General features: G+C 41.2%; 1 protein-coding gene across 3 annotated transcripts in view; it reads right to left on the bottom strand.

Moving 5' to 3' along the window:
• The window catches only part of nck2b (NCK adaptor protein 2b), a 71,017-nt gene that overhangs the window by 35,023 nt on the left and 19,740 nt on the right, over positions 1-16,254 (bottom strand). Inside the window, exon 2 of one of the 3 annotated variants that reach the window (XM_059646609.1) lies at positions 3,797-3,932. The exons of the other annotated variants lie outside the window; for them this stretch is intronic. The gene's annotated coding sequence lies outside the window, so the exon portion shown is untranslated. The remainder of the gene's footprint in view (positions 1-3,796; positions 3,933-16,254) is intronic. 3 annotated transcript variants of the gene reach the window in all.

The raw sequence follows: 16,254 nt of genomic DNA, 5'->3' as shown, positions 1-16,254 counted from the left end.
TTCTTAATGAAAAAAGAACAAAGAAACCTACAGCACAAGAACAGGCCCTTTGGCCCTCCAAGCCTGCGCTGATCAAGATCCTCTGTCTAACCTGTCATCTATTTGCTCCCTGCCCATCCATGTACCTGTCCAAATATATCTTAAAAGACGCTAACATGTCTGCGTCTACACCTCCGCTGGCAACGCGTTCCAGGCACCCACCACCCTCTGTGTAAAGAACTTTCCACGCCATATCTCCCTTAAACTTTCCTCCTCTCACTTTGAACTCATGACCCCTAGTAATTGAGACCCCACTCTGGGAAAAAGCTTTTTGCTATCCACCCTGTCTATACCCCTCATGATTTTGTAGACCTCAATCAGGTCCCCCCTCAATCTCCGTCTTTCTAATGAAAATAATCCTAAATCTACTCAACCTCTCTTCATAGCTAGCACCCTCCTTACCAGGCAACATCCTGGTGAACCTCCTCTGCACCGTCTCCAAAGCATCCACATTCTTTTGGTAATGTGGCGACCAGAACTGCACACAGTACTCCAAATGTGGCCAAACCAAAGTCCTATACTACTGCAACATGACCTGCCAACTCTTGTACTCAATACCCCACCTAATGAAGGAAAGGATGCCATATGCATAATGCTCGGAGGATGTTTCCCTTCCTAGGACAGTCTACAGCCAGAGGGCACAGTCTCACAATTTTAGACTGACATGGGAAGGAATTTCTTCGCTTAGAGGGTTAAGTGTCTTTGGAACTCTTTGCCAGAGACCTGAGATGCGGAATGCTTGTGTATGCAAAGCTGAGGTAGATAGATACTGAGATAGATTCTCGATCAGTAGAGGATTGAAGAGTTCCAGTAAAAGGGCAGGAAAGTTTTTATGTGGAATATTGGGTTAGCCACGACCATACTGAATGGTGGAGCAGGCTTGAGGGGCCGAATGGCCTTCTCCTGTTCTATTTCTTGTGATCTTAAAATCAATGATTTTTGTACAAAATAATAATCTCCACAACCCCAGCCCCCCAAACCCAAGACCCTGCATTTCTAATTTTCTCTTTTCCTTCATGTTGCTGACTTATACTAGTTTTTAGTTCCCCAGATACAATTCCATGGCTCCTGATCCATGTGCAATTCTTAACATGACAGTGGTGAGAACAGAACCCATTGCTGTCCTCAATGGCTGACCCTCACATACAACGTCTAAATACAAAACTGTAAAGCTGACTAAATGTTTAGCCACACACTTGCATGCTTACAGTCAGCTTTTCACCCATTATCCAGCCAACAGTTTGAGACATTGAGGTCAATTGCTACCTTTATGTTTTCTCTAACCTGGACAAGTTATTTCAGCTCAAAACAGAGGTTGAAACAGAGTCTCTTCTGACCTGCATGGAAAAGCCTAGCACCATCAGATACATGTATCTACTGACTTATTGTATGTTCAAAAAAGTCCTGTCCTGGGTAAAAGAATACTTACAATAAAAAGCAGTACCAATGGGTTTTATAGCAGTTAAACACGCAGTGATAAAATAGCATTTTCAGGTTGAAGAGCAGTCAATTCATCATTTTAAACAAAAAATTAGAGTTGACTAACAAGGTAAATGGCAAGCTTTAAACTACGTTTAGTATAATTAAAGAACCAGGCACAATTCCAATTCTGCATCATGTACTAGTACTGGATAGTCTAAATACCTCACCATGTCCATAAACTAACTGATTACGGAGGCAAAACAGCTATGTAAGCAGTTCCAGAATTGCAGTAAGTGCAAGATTTTAAACTCCCTATTTCAAAATATTGTTTACTAGCATGGAGATTCTAAAATTACTTCCTGCAAACACCTGTGATCAAGGGAAATCTGGCCAACCTTGCTTTGGGTCAAGGTTAGTTTAGTTGACCTTGCTGAGTAGTGCTTTAAAAGAAGTTCTAGCACAGAGGTAAATTGAAGAAAACACATGACAACGAATGAAATGCAAGTCAGGAGACTGTTTCTATTGCTAGATTTCTCTTTATTTTTTGTTCATCTCAATAGCTAGTTCTGCACAGGAAAACCAGTATCAGCAATAGCACAACAGTCTGGCAGCTCAGGGCCAGGTTGCTTTTTTATAAAATCTAGGATCGTGTTTTATGACGGCAACTTGCAACCCTGAACAGGTGGTTACCTGTGCTCCAATTCAGCATAAAGACTCACCAAGCCATATTTTTCTCCTTGACTAACACACTCCACTGACAACTACAAGTACATTTACCCATTGTTTTCAATCCCAGACAGCAACTCTATTTCATAACCACTGAGTTATCTCCTCCCTGGCAGCTATTCGAGACTGAATCAGAGTGTCTTGCAACTCAATGTCAAATCTGACCCCTGGGTGAGATTCCAATCACCTGCTTGTCAACACTAAGATCGCCTACTTACTTATCATCTGACTCCATCAATGCTTCAACTGACACCCTCATCCAGGCATTTACGAATTCTATACCTGACATTTTCCAATACTCTCCAGGTAGCTTCCCATTGATTCTCAGTAAATATGAGGTCATCCAGAATTCTTATGTCCACTCCCTGAGTTGAACTAAGTTCTGTTCACTGAACACCCTGTAAATTGCTGAAAGCAAGGCCAATTCAAAGGCAACAAAAAATGGGCAATAAATGCTGGCCCAAACCAGAAACACCCACAACCTCCTCAGTGAATTTAAAAAAAAGCAACGCTTTGATTTTAACATTCTCATTGTTGTTTACAAATCCTTGCATCAAAAATAGCCCATGTACTACTAACTGAGGCCAGAGCTGAAGAAAGTTTCAAGTGGAGTAACAAACGAATTCAGAATACTAAGAAGATGAATAAATTAAAACAATTATTCAAAAGGACTGCAGGAATAAAAACTAGCAATGTCAGTAACAGTTGGGAAAAAAAAACCAATGGGTCTGATTGAGTAACTGCAAATGAACAGGCATTGCACTCCACTTTTTTCTCAAACGTTTAAATATTTGCAACAAGGAAATAATGCAACTTCAGTTTAAATAGACTTACACAGAAGACAACGGGCATGACTGAGAATCCATAATTTAAATAAGGGAATCAAGACACAGCCTCATCTTAAAACCGAAAGAACGGTGGATGTTGGAAATCAGGAACTAAAACAAAAGTTGGTGGAAAAGCTCAGCAGGTCTGGCAGCATTTGTGAAGAAAAAAATCTGAGTTAACGTTTCAGGTCCGATGACCCTTCCTCAGAACTGTTCTGAGGAAGGGTCACTGGATCGGAAACGTTAACTCAGATTTTTTCTTCACAGATGCTGCCAGACGTGCTGAGCTTTCCCAGCAACTTCTGTTTTTGTTACAGCCCCATTTTAAATTGGTCAATAGAAATACATAGAAAGTATGTCTAAATACAGGAGTACTGTATCAAACATGTCTCTTTGACTGTACACAGTAGACAAGACACCAACTGCACTTAACAAGCCCATGCTTGCAAAACTCAAAAAAGTGTGTCCGACCACAGATGTGATTTTGCTATTAAATGTTTCCTAAACAATCTAGGGTGCACTAGTAACTACTCCAGAAAATAATTTAAGATCAGCCAGAATCACAACATGATTCATTTCTGCATTTACTCACACACAAGGACCTTGTTTACAGGCAAAAGGAATATGTCCAAACATTGCACCTTTTATATTCAGTAAGGGATTATGAACAGAGCCTATCCTTGCTTCATCCTCATAGCAACACGGTCATCAGAATCCACCCGCCTGGTTTGAAATTAATCAGTTAATTGAGACAGTTAATAGCACTTATTGCATCTCCATACCAATCATAGTCCAACCAATCTGCAACATCTTCTCATGCTGTATAAATGGCGTTCCTTTTCAAAACTGTTGTTTTGCATTTCAGTCGTTATCATCCCAAGACTAAAATCTTCAATTTTATCTCTTTTTAGCAATGTTCTGAATGATGAGTGAGAGAAGGTGAATTACAGCCAGATCAACACAGAAGAGGAGACTGGAAGAAAGTTACACCACATTAATAACAGTATGCATTGTTCCTACATTGTTATTTCTTCATCACATTTTAGCCCAATAATAAAGACAAACCAAGGAGTTAGGACATTAATCATAGCCCAAAAAAAGACAATGATGGTAAGACATGCTTTTCTTTCAGTGGCCAATAAACAGGTAATTATATACACATTACACCTTGTTATCTCTCTTCTGTAAAAAGGCAGAGCTGGATGAACACAGCAGGCCAAGCAGCAGAGGAGCAGGATGGCTGACGTTTCAGGCTGTGTTCATCCAGCTCTACACCTTGTTATCTCCGATTCTCCAACATCTGTAGTTCCTATTATCTCGACCTTTATAAAACTTTGCTTTGGAATTTATTGAAACTCAAAAATCTTTCAATGCAGAACTGATACAGCATGTGACTCCTGTGAATGAGGACAGGCAAGCAAATGTGTATTACCTTAAAAGATCAGATGGAATAACCACAGAATCTAAACCAGGAAGTCTCAAAACTACTTAATTCAATGGCATATCAGATACAGGTATCAAAATAAAAGAGAAGATTATGGGATTAAGGGAGAAAGGTACATTAAAAATCTTCATAAAATATGAAAACTGCAACAATAGCTAAAATGTGAAGCAACTAAATTTCATGCTGTTAAAGTAAATTGAGTACCAGAAAAATTTTATTAGCAATAATGTTTATTACAATATTACAAACTTACTATGACAAGAACAGAGATATCCTAAATTTTCTAGAGAGTCGAGGGAGAAACTAACATAAAGACTGTGACCATAGAGGGGTAGGTACTATAGAATGTCATAATGAAATACCTGTTACAAAATAAACCATGAGTTATGTATGATTTAGTAATGAATAGCAAATTAGAATCAGTCATCAATCTGACTGGAGATAATCTTTCAAATAATGGCCACAATCTGATTTAAGGATTCAGTGAAGAATAAAAAATGAGTAACCACAATTGTAAATGTAATAAAGGCAAACTTCAAAGCCATGAGAAGTTACCACAGTAAACTGGATGAAAGTGTCATCAAAGATAAAATTACAAACATTGGGAAAAATGTAAACTGGTATCTGAAACCAGTACAACCACAAAGTGGCAGAAAATAAACTTATTCCATCAAGTAATCGTGAACGGCAAATAAGATAAAAACGATTTACACAAAATGCCGGAAAGTGTAAATGCATTTTGGTCGAAGTGGACTTTGGGAGTAATTAAAACAATAAAGAAATACAATGAAAGTAAAAGGCACAAATGGCGAATGAACAAAAACTTGCTGAACAGATGAAAGCTTGCAGTAAAATTTCTTTGAAATAATTTGACAACGTTCAAGGAGAAACGTTCATTAAAGGCTGATGCATATAACACTGTAATGATAAGGAAATGGGAAAAGTAGCCAATTAATGATTTGCATCCATTTTCTTAATGGAGGAAGAAGGATCAATGCATGGAACACAAATGAGTCTATAATCAAGACCTCAAGAAAGTAATGAAATCCAACACATGGGAATTTTCTCTTCCCGTATCAAGGTTTTAACAGGAACAATTAAGAAACAGTAAACTTATTTGTCATAATTTACCAAGGTTTAGAAATTGACTGTTTGGATTAGAGATTTAAAAAATGTCATCCTACTTAAAGACGACACAAAGAGCAAAACCAGGAATTTGTAGATTTGTCAGTTTAACATCAATTAACTTCAGGGAAAGTTATTGGAATCCATCAAGGACAGAGTGACTCAACGTTTGAAGATGTGAGATCATAAAAGATAGGATGCATAGATAATCAGGTAATTGTGTGCGAATAATCCAGTTGAATTTTCTTATAGAACATTACAGCACAGTAAAGGCCCTTTGGCCCTCGATGTTGTGCCGATCTGTCATACCAATCTCAAGCCCATCGAACCTACACAATTCCATGTACATCCATATGCTTGTCCAATGACGACTTAAATGTACTTAAAGTTGGCGAATCTACTACCATTGCAGGCAAAGCAATATCTCCAGTAGTAGTCCCTTACTACTCTGAGTAAAGAAACTACCTCTGACATCTGTCCTGTATCTATCACCCCTCAATTTAAAGCTATGCCCCCTCGTGCTCGCTGTCACCATCCTAGGAAAAAAGGGTCTCCCTATCCACCCTATCTAACCCTCTGATTATTTTATATGTCTCAATTAAGTCACCTCTCAACCTTCTTCTCTCTAACAAAAACAGCCTCAAGTCTCTCAGCCTTTCCTCGTAAGACCTTCCCTCCATACCAGGCAACATCCTAGTAAATCTCCTCTGCACCCTTTCCAAAGCTTCCGCATCCTTCTTATAATGCGGTGACCAGAACTGTATGCAATACTCCAAGTGTGGCCGCACCAGAGTTTTGTACAGTTTCAGCATAACCTCCTGGTTCCGGAACTCGATCTCTCTATTAATAAAAGCTAAAACACTGTAAGCCTTCTTAACAGCCCCGTCAACCTGGGTGGCAACTTTCAAGGATCTGTGTACATGGATACCGAGATCTCTCTGCTCATCTACGCTACCAAGAATCTTACTATTAGCCCAGTACTTTGCCTTCCGGTTACTCCTACCAAAGTGCATCACCTCACACTTGTCCGCATTAAACTCCATTTGCCACCTCTGAACCCAGCTCTGCAGCTTATCTATGTCTCTCTGCAACCTACAGCATCCTTCGTCACCAGCTACTCCACCACCGACCTTAGTGTCGTCTGCAAATTTACTAAGCCATCCTTCTACACCCTTAGGACACTTAAATGTCAAGGGTTTTTCTCCACAGGGAGTACTGCTCTCTCAAAGAATTGAGGGGTATGGGGAGTGAGCAAGAAAGTTTACTTGAAGCTCAATGCCAGTATTCAGTGGAGGAACAGGCCTGATTGGCCATTGCTCCTACTTTGTGTTCTTTTGATATTGAGGTCTAACAATTCCACCCATTTGAAACAATCCAAAAACATTTGTACTTCTAGTCACACAAACTTTCCTGACATTTTTGTATTTGCTGGCTGATTTTTAGACTTTCTAGTCTTTGGCCCATTCCGTTCCTGTTGTTCTCATTCCTGTTAAAATTTAATCATGGCTTCAGACCACATGCTTTTTATTGAAATGGCCTGACTTCCATAGGTCTGCAGTATGTGCTAATATGTACTTCAGCTCTTCAAACCAGAAGGCACATGAGCAGTAGTTGCAACAAAAGATAGAAAAAGCAACCAAAGAAAAGCCTGCATTTCAGCTGCAGAATGAAGTCTATGCTAACACTAGAACATGACCTTTTTAGGTTACATATGCGTGAACTGCAGCAAAGGACTACGTACAACAGCACATTGCAAACGATTTTCCAATGAGATCCTACTTTAGCTCTTCTTTCTCCAAGTCTATGAGAGATGGCAATTAGTGGGAGGAATAAGGGAGTTACAAATGAGGAAGTGTGCCTGATATCCTTTGCAAAGCTGTCCCTTACCATACAATTAGAATCTGACCTTCTAATCTGTTCATTGATCCTATCCTTGACTGGAGATTTTCACCCTGGATAAGGAATTCTCAATAAAATGACATACATTCATTAAAATCTGTTCACTATTAAATCATTAGAAGCTTGCAGAGCTGATATCATTATATGCTCCCCAAAGAGGTCTGGATCTCTAAGGATAAAACCTATGATACCAGAATCAGATCTATGACTGGGGTCCCTTAAAGCTTTTAGCCTTGATTGTGATTTATCAAACAGCATACAAAATGCAACTGAAGTTGTGGTAATTAATAAAAAGAAAACAGGTATGAATTTATAAAGCCATGCCACCATGACAGAATTGGAATGACTTTTTAGTCAACTGAGGCTCGTACTCTGCTGCTCCCCAAACACTATCATCCCTGTCCCGGACCTGGCGAATCCCAGCTCTGCTGCTCCCACCCCAGCCCAGCTTCACCCAGATGTACTGAACCAGAACTTAACTTTTCTTTCCCACCCAGTGTACTGTCCTGTTGAACTCCAGCTCTGTTTTGCCCCCCAACCATTTCCCACCCCCAGGGAACTCCAAATACAATTTCCATTAGATCCCCAATACTCCCTTCTGAGTCTGCCGATCCCTGGACCCTTCTGTTTCACTCTATCCCGAGTCCACTGAACATGAGTTCTGCTCTCTATCTCACTCTCTCCTTCCTGTTAAACCTTGTAGGACAGAACGGTCACCTTCTGGACCACAACAATTCTGTGATTCTTCCACCTCCCATGACCCCTGGTCTGTTGGGCCCAGTGTCCTCTGGTCCCTCCCCTTACCTGTCCACCCTCCCTATTACATTGTCATCCCAGATCTTTTGAACCCAGGCACACTGCTTCATGGCCCCATCCATCCATCCACCCACCAGTATCATCTCCTAGAGCCAAGGTTAACACCCACTGATGATCAAGGACGGAAGATTATCCCAGGAACCAACTGAGTGAAAGTGGGGGCTGTCTAAAAGGGAAGGTTGAGTAGGTCAGCTGTGATGTTATATTCAGGCCTTGGGTTCATGGGAGGTGGGATGGGATGATTTCTGGTAGTTGTAATTGAACTTCAAAAGAACAATGGAGCCTCCTGTGGTGTGGATGTTGCAGACAGCAGAAGAGACTTGACCTTTACAATCCCCACAGCTATCAACTGGCTTATTGACATTGACATTTTAGCCACCGCGAGGCGATGAGCAACATGGATAGTTAGCTCCCCGCGAGTTGGACTTGGGATGAACTGGCACCTTTTGGAGAATGTAGGAAATAGGAATAGGCCATGTTCCACACAAACTGATCAGTGCCGGCACAATGACTGCGACAGCCTTCCAGAAGTAGCTGCTGTATGGGCTTCACAGGCCTGCACATCCGTTAAGAAACCTAGAGCGAATGCTGGAAGCAGGAGTTGGCCATTAAGCCTCCTGAGCCTGCTCTGTATTATTCAACAAAAATACAGATGATAGTCTACGTCTCCACCAATTTCCTGCACTGTCCCTGTATTCCTAGATATCTTTATTATCTAGAAATGCACTGACCCATGACTTGAACATACTCAGTGACTGAGTCTCCACATTCCTCTGGGGTTGAGAATTCCAAAGACTTGCCATTGTTTGAATGGAGAAGTTCCTCCCCATCCTACACCAGCGATGTTCTTTTTTCCAAGGCACTGGGAGTCCAAAACTGTAGGGCGTATGTTTAAAGGTGAGAGGGGAAAAGATTTAAAAGGGACCTGAAGAGCAACATTTTCTACTCAGAGGACAGTGCATATGTGGAACGAATTGCCAGAGGAAGAGGTAGCGGTGGGTATAATGACAACATTTAAGTGACATTTGGACGGGTCCATGGATAAGAAAGGTTAGAGGGATATGGGCCAAATGCAAGCAAAGGAGACTAGTTCAATTTAGGAAACCTGGTCAGCATAGCAAAATTGGGCTGAAGGGTCTGTTTCCATGCTGTATAACTCCATGACTCTAAACTCTACGTGGCCTCTTCTGCTCCCAAATCACAAACAACCAAACAGAACGGCAGTGAATTCAAATGAAGGGAGATTAGTGACAGCTTGCTTGGGCAGATGGAAGGCAGAAAGAAAACAAAGGACAATGCGGTTTTCCATGTGTCAGAATTTCACCAAATTTTGGAAATTTCCAATGCCTGGAATAGTAAAATGTAGCAAGTAGAAATTATGAATTTAAGACTGATACAAACATCATATTAAAAATTGTTGTAACATCCACTATAATGGCAAGATAAAATTAAAATATGTATTCCAACAGTACATATAATTATCCAGGCTATCAATCTTTCACAAATGGCCAAAACATCTTCATTTAAAAGAACTGAAAACATGTAAGTTTATCCAGGTTAAATTCTAATCTTGATAAATAAGTTAGCAAAAGACTTTTTAAAAATTAAAATTGCCTGATCATCTGAATTTGAGCCCGTATTTCTCAGTGTACAAGGGTATTTTGAGATAATGACGATTGAACAAGAATTCTGAATCAGCTAAACTGCAGACTAACAGATTTTCTTTAGTATCAACAACTAAATTATACGAGTCGTGTCAACAATCAATACAGCATTCTTCTAGACTGACTGTAATCATATCTTTTACAATTCTTAATACGGAATAATTCCAACTCAAATGCAGAGAAAAATTTTTAACGTCTCAAAGTCAACAAAATAATAATTAAGCTGCATAAGGGTAACATTAAGAAGCCAATTAAAATAAACTGTTTCAGATGCATTTGCAGAGAATTCTAATCTACTAATCTTTAGTCAACATACTTTGGTCTACCTTGCTGTAAAATGTGGATTTTTGAAGTCCCTTCAGCATGGTGAATGCCCATGTGTTGACTTCAAAGAAAAATAAAAGTCTTCCTTAATATTTTGAGTAGACTAAAGGCCATGATATTAAACACACTGCCAGTATAAAAATATTGCAACTATATGAAACTTAGCATCAGAGGGTGAATTTTTATGACTGTATGCAACAGGTGTGGCACAGATGATTTACAGCAAACTGCCAAAGTTTACATCGAAACCACATCATTGCAAGATTTGTTCTCAAACAAATGTAATGGTGGATACGGAGTAATAAATGCCTTGCCAGGAGGGGAGCGAATGAATTATGATTAGTGTTTCTTTCCAGTTTGTAGGAGACCCTAGTCTATTTTGTTTAACATTTTTTTGTTGCAAGAATACATCAGATTTTAAGTGTTACATGCTGACATAAATGGCAATTAAGTGCCAGGCAAAAAAAATCAAAGTTTCAACCAGCAGAGAAATTGGAAGACTAACCAATAGCTTCCCTACAACTGATAATAAAAGGACTAAATCAAGTGAGATTGCTGGCCTGAACCACTTTTAGAATTATAAAGCGATAAACAATAGCACACTCTTCGAAAGTGTGATTCAATTTGTCTCATTTCACTGTCTTTTCAGAAATAGTGGAAAAAACATATACGGAACATCACTAGATTAGTTCAAAACTAGTTTAGTTATGTTTCTTTCGATTTGAAATTATAAAAATCATTATATATCGAAAGAAGTTATAAATATTTTATAATACATGGATTTAATTTGTCATTTCTTCTGAAAGTATAAACATTTTTATAATAAAACAAATCAAATCTGTAATTCTTCTGGATTGGTCTCTCTTTAGATCAATTACAGTGATAGGTATAATAACCTGTGTATCACGTTTCCCTCAACAACTGCCTGACAACTGGATCAAACAAGAAGCAGGGGAGAACGGATAGAAACATTCTATTCACAGCATAAATGGTCGCTTTTGAGGTGAGCACAAGCACTAGTGTCTTTCAAAATTTTTATTTTAACACTGCAAATGCACACACTAATTGAAACTATTATTCATTACTTTATTTAGTATTTTACTTTAAACAAAGGTCAAAGAAAAAAAAACAGAAAACAATGTATACCGCTGAGGTTTTAGCAAAGATAATCACTTGCTTTCCAGCAGTATTAATCATACTGTATGTGAGGCAATGGCCTTTTAAGGTAATGTTTAACTTGTCATTATCTGCAGCACTGCTAAAGCAGCTCACAAAAAGAACCGCTGATAATGGCCTAACTGCTTCTCCATGATTGTCCTCCATTTCTTTCTGAGATTGCTCTGATCCCTGCAAAGTAAAACTTTTACTTGCCGAGAACATTAGACAATAGGTGCTGGAGTAGGCCATTCGGCCCTTCGAGCCAGCACCACCATTCATTATGATCATGGCTGATCATCCACAATCAGTATCCTGTTCCTGCCTTATCCCCATAACCCTTGATTCCACTATCTTTAAGAGCTCTGTCTATCTCTTTCTTGAAAGCATCCAGAGAGTTGGCCTCCACTGCCTTCTGGGGCACAGCATTCCATATATCCACCACTCTCTGGGTGAAGAAGTTTTTCCTCAACCCTGTTCTAAATGGCCTACCCCTTATTTTTAAACTGCGTCCTCTGGTCCTGGACTCACCCATTAGCGGAAACATGGTTCCTGCCTCCACAGTGTCCAATCCCTTAATAATCTTATACGTCTCAATCAGATCCCCTCTCATCCTTCTAAACTCAAGAGTATACAAGTCCAGTCGCTCCAATCTTTCATCATATGATAGCCCCGCCATTCCGGGAATTGACCTTGTGAACCTACGCTGCACTCCCTCAATAGCAAGAATGTCCTTCCTCAAACTGGGAGACCAAAACTGCACACAATACTCCAGGTGCGGTCTCACCAGGGCCCTGTACAGCTGCAGAAGGACCTCTTTGCTCCTATACTCAATTCCTCTTGTGATGAAGGCCAGCATGCTATTAGCTTTCTTCACTACCTGCTGTACCTGCATGCTTGCTTTCACTGACTGATGTACAAGAACACCTAGATCTCGCTGTACTTCCCCTTTACCTAACTTGACTCCATTGACACAGTAATCTGCCTTCCTGTTCTTGCCAAAGTGTATAACCACACATTTACCCACATTAAACTGCATCTGTCATGCATCCGTCCACTCACCTAGCCTGTCCAAGTCACCCTGTATTCTCATAACATCCTCCTCACATTTCACACTGCCACCCAACTTTGTGTCATCAGCAAATTTGCTAATATTACTTCTAATGCCTTTGTCTATATCATTAATATATATCGTAAACAGCTGCGGTCCCAGCACCAAAACTTGTGGTACCCCACTGGTCACTGCCTGCCATTCCGAAAGGGACCCGTTTATCACCACTCTTTGCTTCCTGTCAGCCAGCCAATTTTCAATCCAAGTCAGTATTTTGCCTCCAATACCATGTGCCCTAATTTTGTTCACCAACCTCCTATGTTGGACTTTATCAAAGGCTTTCTGAAAGTCCAGGTACACTACATCCACTGGCTCTCCCTTATCCATCTTCATAGATACATCCTCAAAAAATTCCAGAAGATTAGTCAAGCACGATTTCCCCTTCATAAATCCATGCTGACTCTGACCTATTCCGTTACTGCTATCCAAATGAGTCGTAATTTCATCTTTTATAATTGACTCCAGCATCTTTCTCACCACTGACGTCAGGCTAACCGGTCTGTAATTTCCTGTTTTCTCTCTCCCTCCTTTCTTGAAAAGTGGGACAACATTTGCCACCCTCCAATCCGCAGGAACTGATCCTGAATCTATAGAACATTGGAAAATAATTACCAACGCGTCCACAATTTCTAGAGCCACCTCCTTAAGTACCCTGGGATGCAGACCATCAGGTCCCGGGGACTTATCAGCCTTCAGACCCAACAGTCTATCCAACACCATTTCCTGCCTAATATAAATTCCCTTCAGTTCGTCCATTACCCTCGGTCCTTCAGCCACTACTGCATCTGGGAGATTGCTTGTGTCTTCCCTAGTGAAGACAGATCCAAAGTACCTATTCAACTCATCTGCCATTTCCTTGTTCCCCATAATAAATTCACCCATTTCTGACTTCAAGGGCCCAATTTTAGTCGTAACCATTTTTTTTTCTTTTCACATACCTAAAAAAGCTTTTACTATCCTCCTTTATATTTTTGGTCAGTTTTCCGTCATAGCTCATTTTTTCTCTGCGTATTGCCTTTTTAGTTATCCGCTGTTGCTCTTTAAAAGCTTCCCAGTCCTCCGGCTTCCCACTCATCTTTGCTATGTTATACTTCTTCTCTTTTATTTTTATACAGTCCTTAACTTCCCTCATCAGCCACGGCTGCCCCGGCCTCCCCTTAGGATCTTTCTTCCTCTTTGGTATGAACTGATCCTGCACATTCTGCATTATATCCAGAAATACCTGCCATTGTTGTTCCACTGCCATCCCTGCTCGGGTATTGTACCACTGAACTTTGGCCAGCTCCTCCCTCATAGCTCCATAGTTCCCTTTATTCAACTGCAATACTGACACTTCCGATTCTCCCTTCTCCCTCTCAAACTGCAGATTAAAACTTATCATATTATGGTCACTACCTCCTAATGGCTCCTTTACTTTGAGGTCCCTGATCAAATCCGGTTCATTGCACAACACCAGATCCAGAATTGCCTCCTCCCTGGTAGGCTCCAGTACAAGCTGTTCTAAGAATCCATCTCAGAGGCACTCTACAAGCTCCCTTTCTTGGGGTCCAGTACCATCCTGATTCTCCCAGTCTACCCACATGTTGAAATCTCCCATAACAATTGTAGTGATACATTTGTGACAGGCCAATTTCAACTCTTGATTCAACCTGCACCCCACCTCCTGACTACTGTTTGGGGGCCTGCAGATAATTCCCATTAGGGTCTTTCTACCCTTAGAATTTCTCAGCTCTATCCATACTGACTCTACATTGCCTGACTCTATGTCCCCCCTCGCAAGGGGCTGAATATCATTCCTCACCCACAGAGCTACCCCACCCCCTCTGCCCACCAGTCTGTCCTTTTGATAGCACGTATAGCCTTGAATATTCATTTCCCAGGCCCTGTCCACTTGAAGCCACGTCTCAGTTATCCCCACAACATCATACTTGCCAACTTCCAACTGAGCCTCAAGCTCATCCACCTTATTTCTTATGCTTCGTGCATTCATATATAATATTTTTAATTTGTTTCTCCCCTCGCCCTTCCTATCAATCCCTATTTCACTTGGCCATACCGTACGATCCCTTCTTGAGTTTTCTGCTCTGTTGATTCTGTTGTCCTTCCTAACCTCTCTTATTCTCACTTTCCCTTTAACTTCATTCTTAAATTTCCAGTTTGGCCCCTCCCCACCATTACTTAGTTTAAACACACCTGCATTGCAGTGGCAAACCTGCCTGCCAGAAAGCTGGTCCCCCGATTATTAAGATGCAAACTGTCCCTCCTGTACAATTTATTCTTACCCCAAAACATACCCCAGTGATCCAAGAATTTGAATCCTTGCTTCGGACACCAGTCCCTCAGCCACACATTCAAAGTCCATTATCTCTCTGTTCCTGCCCTCTCCAGCCCAAGGAACTGGAAGCAAACCAGAGATAACCACCCTGGAAGTCCTGCTTTTCAGCCTTCTTCCGAGTTCTCTGAAGTCCCGCTGTAGAATGCTCCTCCTTTTCTTCCCAACGTCATTAGTGCCGACATGCACCACCACCTCTGGGTCTTCACCTCCACCCTCGAGGATACTCTGCACTCTATTAGTGACGTCCTGGATCCTGGCACCAGGAAGGCAACACACCATCCTCAAATCTTGCCTGTTGCCGCAGAAACCCCTGTCAGTCCCTCTCACAATGGAGTCCCCTATTACCACAGCTTTCCGTGATGTCTGACTTCTCGGCTCTCCCTCTACAGCAATTTTTGACTCGTAGACCTGTCCACCTCTTGGACTGGCAGTGTCGTCTGTCTCAGCAGTTTCCAAGACAGTCAGCCTATTTACAATAGGTGCTTCCCCTGGGGTCTCTTGTACTTCATTCATGTCTTCCTTTGTCATCGACATCCCCCTTCTCTCTTCAGGTATCCTCGGTGTAGTGACCTTGCTGGAGGTCCTGTCCAGAAAATTCTCATTCTCTCGGATGAGCCTGAGGTCTTCTTTCTTCAGTGCAGCAACAACCTCCTTCAGAAGCTGAATGTGTACACACTTATCACAGCTATAGGAGCCAGAAACATCATCAGTGTCCCTCACCTCCCACATCATGCATGCAGCACACTGAATCAGCTTGGCAGTCATGTCTTCACCCTCTTCAACAGTGGCATAATCTCCTCACTGAGCCTCTTCACCGAAAACTCGCACTTTACTCACCAGGCACTTCCCTCAGCCCTTGTGTGTTTGCTGTGAGTCTGTGGACTCTTAATTAGGTTAGAGGAGGAGGGTGGGAGGGAGGCCCTACCATGTAGGACCTGGGGCTGAGAACACACCTACTTAAATAGCACTCCGCTGCAAAAAGGACCCGCTGGCTTCGAGGTAAGTACTTAAATAGCACTCACTTACCTTCCCAACTGCTTCTCTGCCCTGACCTCACGTCCGCCCAGCTCGCGCCGCTCTCCTCTGCAAAAAGGACCCGCTGGCTTTGAAGTAACCATAGTAACCATACCAAAATGAAAACACCAAGTGAAGTTTGAAGAAACCTGGTATTGATTTGCACAATGGTGTATTTAATGACGTATTTGAACTTGAACATCAACATTTCTGCTATTGATTGTTCCCTGGTCAACGGGAAACTCAACCAAATGTTTGGGGTTTACTGATTCTTGAAGTTATGTGGCAAGAGACATACTGCCTAGCTGTCTCACTATCCATAACAAATGCCCTGGTGACAAATAAATGATTGC

Source organism: Stegostoma tigrinum, chromosome 6 (genome assembly GCF_030684315.1).
Source record: "Stegostoma tigrinum isolate sSteTig4 chromosome 6, sSteTig4.hap1, whole genome shotgun sequence".
Classification (NCBI taxonomy): Eukaryota; Metazoa; Chordata; class Chondrichthyes; order Orectolobiformes; family Stegostomatidae; genus Stegostoma; species Stegostoma tigrinum.
The sequence above is the reverse complement of the archived record's forward strand: the minus strand, read 5'-3'. Positions and strand labels throughout refer to the sequence as shown.